The sequence below is a fragment of the Bison bison genome, unplaced genomic scaffold (genome assembly GCF_000754665.1).
Source record: "Bison bison bison isolate TAMUID 2011002044 unplaced genomic scaffold, Bison_UMD1.0 scf7180017854187, whole genome shotgun sequence".
In the NCBI taxonomy this organism is placed as follows: Eukaryota; Metazoa; Chordata; class Mammalia; order Artiodactyla; family Bovidae; genus Bison; species Bison bison.
Window position 1 is genome coordinate 22,827 of NW_011484760.1, and position 5,268 is coordinate 28,094.

Below are 5,268 nucleotides of genomic sequence, written 5' to 3' on the forward strand. Positions count from 1 at the left end.
CGAGGGGAACAGGGACTCCTACTCTGTGACTCAGTTGGGTTCAGTTCAGTCGCTCAGTCGTGTCTGACTCTTTGCGACCCCATGACCCGCAGCGTGCCAGGCCTCCCTGTCCATCACCAACTCCCGGAGTCCAGCCAAACTCATGTCCATTGAGTCGGTGATGCCATCCAACCATCTCATCCTCTGCCGTCCCCTTCTCCTCCGGCCCTCAATCCCTCGCAGCATCAGGGTCTTTTCCAACGAGTCAGCTCTTCCCATCAGGTGGCCAAAGTATTGGAGCTTCAGCTTCAACATCAGTCCTTCCAATGAGTATTCAGGACTGATTTCCTTCAGGATGGACTGGTTGGATCTCCTTGCTGTCCAAGGGACTCTTGAGAGTCTTCTCCAACACCACTGTGGGCGGGGATGTAAAGGGGTGGGTGCAGCCACGAATGAAAACAGTATGGAGATTCCTTAGGACGGTAAATACAGACTTACCACCCGATCCAGCAAGCCCACCCCTTGCCTTAGATCCGGAAAAAATCTTAATTTAAAATGATATTCGCACCCCTACTTTCAAGGCAGAACTGTTGACAATATTTAATAGTCTACTGAATACACTGAAAGAACCTACATGGGAAAACCCCAAAAAAGAATAGATATAGGTCTATGTATGACTGATCAAATCCCCGTAAACCTGAAACAAACACAACAACGAAAATCAACTCTACTCCAACAGAAAATAAAAATTAAATTAGCCCAAACAAAGCAATCAAAACAGTGGCGCATGAAGAAATGCTGCCGCCTTGTGGCCACTTTTGGTAACAACAACAGAAAAACCCATGCGGACGGGCACTTGATTTTCACCAGGCCCGAGGGGCTGTAAGAAAAACAAACCAGTCAATAAATGTCCCGGGTAGGTCCGGGAAAAAGAATTCGAAACAGGGCAGACGATGAAGAGGCCAATCTTGAGAGCACAGTTTTACTCGCACTGTGTTTAAAAATATCACATGAAAAGCTTTCAATGTCATGAAATATTATAGAAATCAAAGCCACAGTGAGATGAATCAGTTCGCACCAGTCAGAATGGCCTTTGTCCAAAAGTCTACAAACAATAAAGTCTGGAAAGGTTGTGGAGAAATGCGATCCTCCTGCACTGATGCTGGGAATGTGAGTTGTTAAAAGCCACGATGGAGGCCGAGGCGGAGGTTCCTTAAACAGTGAAAAGTGAAAGAATTTACATCTCTCCCTAACCGCTTACAGAAGAAGAAACTCCAAATCGATTAAAGAGTCAAATAGAGGCACAATTCCTGAACAGAACAAGGTTTGACATAAATCACAGCAAGTTCTTTTTGGATCTATGCTCAGAATAATTCAAAATAAAAGAAAACTGAAAAGAAAAGCACCTCATTTACCTGAAAAGCTTTTGCACAGAAAGGGCAACCCGAAAGGACAGAAAAAGACGACCCTCAGAATGGTAAAATGTTTGCAATCGAAGTTAAAGACAGGAATTCATCTCCAAACTTGCAAACTGCTCACGCAGCTCAAGATCAGAAAAACAGTCAACCCAGTAGAAAAACGGGCCAAGATCTAAATGGACACTTGTCCAAGGAAGGCATCCAGATGGCTAAAAAGCACAGGAAAAGATGCTGAGCATCACTACCAGAGAAATGCAAATCAAATCCACAACGAGGCATCACCGCACACCCGTCAGAATGGCCTGCGTCACAAAGTCTACAAACAGTAAATCCTGGAGACGGTGAGGGGAAGCGGGGCCCCGCCGACACTGATGCTGGCAATGTCAGTTGTTAACAGCCAGGTGGAGGTTCCTTAAGCAAGTGCAAAGGGGATGAAATTATGTCTCTCCGTAACTGCTGACAGAAAGAGAAAACTCCAGATCAATTAAAGAGCTAAATGGAAGGACAATTACTCTAAACTTCTGGAGGAAAATATACGCAGAACACAATTTGATAAAAATTGCAGCAAGTTAATTTTAGATCACTTCTTACAAAACAAAAAATGAAATAAAACTCAACAAAAGGGACCTCATTAACCTCAAAAGCTTTTCAACAGCACAGAAAACCCTAAAGGAAAGAAAAAGACAAACATCAAAATGAGAAAAAAAGGTTTGCAACCGAATTTTAAAACAAGGAATTCCTCTCCAAAACATGCAAACAGCTTATGCTACTCAATATGGAAAAAAACAGTCAACCCAATGGAAAATCAGGCCAAAGATCTAAATGGATATTTGTCCAAAGAGGGCATGCAGATGGCCGTGAAGCACATGAAAAGATGCTCAGCATCACTGTTAGAGAAATGCCACTCCAAGCTAGAGCGAGGTATCAGCTCAGACCTCACAGAATGACCATCCTCCATAAGATTAAATCCTGCTGAGGGTGAGGGGGACAGGGAAACCTCCTACACTGTGGGAGGGGAGGTAAATGGGGGGGGTGCAGCCACGAAGGCAAACGGTGTAGACAGTCCTTAAAACACTAAATACAGAGTTTCCACCTGTACCGGCAAGCCCAGGACCTCTTGCCTGAGATCCAGAGAAATTCGTAATTTAAAATACTTGCGCTCCTATTTTCAGGGCAGCACTGCTGACAACATCCAAGACAGAGTCTCAGCCCATTTCAGCTGAAAATGATGCCTAAAAGCTGAAGAAAAAGCTCTGGTTTTTGATTCTTCAACTTTTAGGCATCATTTTCAGCTGAAACAGGTTGATACTCTGTCTTAGATGTTGATGTATGGCAAAACCAATACAATAGTGTAAAGTAATTATACTCCAATTAAAATAAATAAATTTACTAAAAAACAAAAACAAAATCAAACACCTCTGTCTCCAGACCAAGCGCTCCCCGTGGTTTGGTTTTCTAAATTTAACTGGTTCCTTAGGCTTCCCTGGTGGCTCAGATGGTAAAGAATCTGAGACTCAGTTTCAATCCCTGGGTCGGGAAGATCCCCTGGAGGAGGGCATGGCAACCCCTCCAGTGTTCTTGCCTGGAGAATCCCGTGGACAGAGGAGCCTGTGGGCTGCGGTCCCTGAGGTCATACAGAGTCGGATACGGCTGAGCGACTACCACTTTCACTTTCTCAAGACTCTCAGAAGGTTTTCATTAAGGAGTCCCCCAAGCCTCTGTAATTCACTCTGCATTGAACTCAAATCCGCTTTGATTCTTCTGTCATCTCCATCTCAATAGGTACACACTGCTTTTATCAGGTTAATGTAGAAACTACCTGAAACTCCCCTAGTCCCCACCACCAACCACAACCAGTTACTTTCCAAGGCTTACAGATTACAAACCCTACACATGTCTTAAATTAATCATCTTTTCCTGTTTAATCTATCCCTTCATTTCTATTCTGAAAATTAGAAAAAAGTAATAAGGCCCAGGTCCTGTCTTTGAAGGTCTGATTTTCACAGCAGGAGAAATATTTATTTCATTCTTTTGCACACACATTCCATGGGTGCCCTATCTACTTTTATTGAGTTGATTATTAATTCAGTAATGGGCTTCCCTAGTGGCCCACTGCTAAAGAATCTGCCTGCCAGTGCGGGAGACGTGGGTTAGATGCCTGGTTCGGGAAGATCCCTTGGAGGAGGAAATGGCAACCCACTCCACTATTCTTGCCTGGGAAATCCCATGGATAGAGGAGCCTGGCGTGCTACAGTCCATGGGGTCACAAAGAGTCAAACATGACTTAGTGACTAAAACAGCAATAGCATTAATTCAATAACCAAACAGGGCATTGCTGCTGTAATTTAGCAGGTAGAAGGCGGGAATGTAAATCAACACTTTACAGTCCACACCCCACCACTAACATCTATCAGTCTCAAATGTCAGCAGTGTCAACGCTGAGAAACCCTGACCTAGGTCACACAGTTAACAACTGAAAATCTCATCATAACTAGTTTCTGGACCCTTCCTCCTTTTTTTTTTTTTTTGCCAGTGAGAATGGTCTGAACAAACCAGAATGTCTAGAAGTTAAGAAAGGGGCTTTGCAGAAAGACTGTTGGCCAGGACTCTAAAGTCCTAAGAACAGTGCCTGATGTAGATTTTTCAACAGGGAAGAGAGCTAGAACCAGTCAATCCTAAAGGAAATCAACCCTAAAGATTCACTGGAAGGACTGATGCTGAAGCTGAAGCTCCAATCCTTTGGCCACTTGATGCGAAGAGCTGACTCACTGAAAAAGACCCTGATGCTGGGAAAGACTGAAGGCAGGAGGAGAAGGGGACGACAGAGGATGAGATGGTTGGATGGCTTCACCGACTCGATGGATATGAGTTTGAGCAAGCTCCAGGACATAGTGAAGGACGGGGAAGCCTGGTGTGCTGCAGTTCATGTGGCCTCAAAGAGCCGGACACAACTCAGCAACTGAACAACAGCAACAAAAAATGAAGGTGTTTTGTAAATCATTAAATTCAAAATAAAATCTTCAGCTGTGCCCTGAGAGTACTGGTAGTGTTTGCTTGTTGAGTAACAGGATAAAAAAGAACCTTGGTGTGAGGGAAAGGGAGAGAAAATGACCATCTTGTAAGTTCCCACCCTTCATATACTTTTCATGCATGACACCGTCGATGTCACATCACATCCTAGGCGGGATCCACGGTCTTCTGCATCCCAGGTCTGTGGATTACGCTTTAGATATATACACAGCCTGGGATCTTTCACAAGAAGCAGCAAAGGCTGAAGCTGGGTCTATCTGCATATTAAGAATCAGCCTACTCCTTCCCCCAGGAGTTTGGGATAGACATGTACATGCTGCTGTATTTAAAATGGATAACCAGCAAGGCCATACTGCCAAAGCCTTTGACTGTGTGGATCACATTAAACTGTGGAAAATTCTGAAAGATATGGGAATACCAGACCACCAGACCTGCCTCTTGAGAAACCTCTATGCAGGTCAGGAAGCAACAGTTAGAACTGGACATGGAACAACAAACTAGTTCCAAATAGGAAAAGGAGTACGTCAAGGCTGTATACTGTTGCCCTGCTTATTTAACTTATATGCAGAGTACATCATGAGAAACACCCAGCTGGAGGAAGCACAGGCTGGAATCAAGATTGCAGGGAGAAATATCAATAACCTCAGATATGCAGATGACACCACCCTTATGGCAGAAAGTGAAGAAGAACTAAAGAGCCTCTTGACGAAGGTGAAAGAGGAGAGTGAAAAAGTTGGCTTAAAGCTCAATATTCAGAAAATGAAGATCATGGCATCTGGTCCCATCACTTCATGGCAAATAGATGGGGAAACAGTGGAAATAGTGGCTGATTTTATTTTTC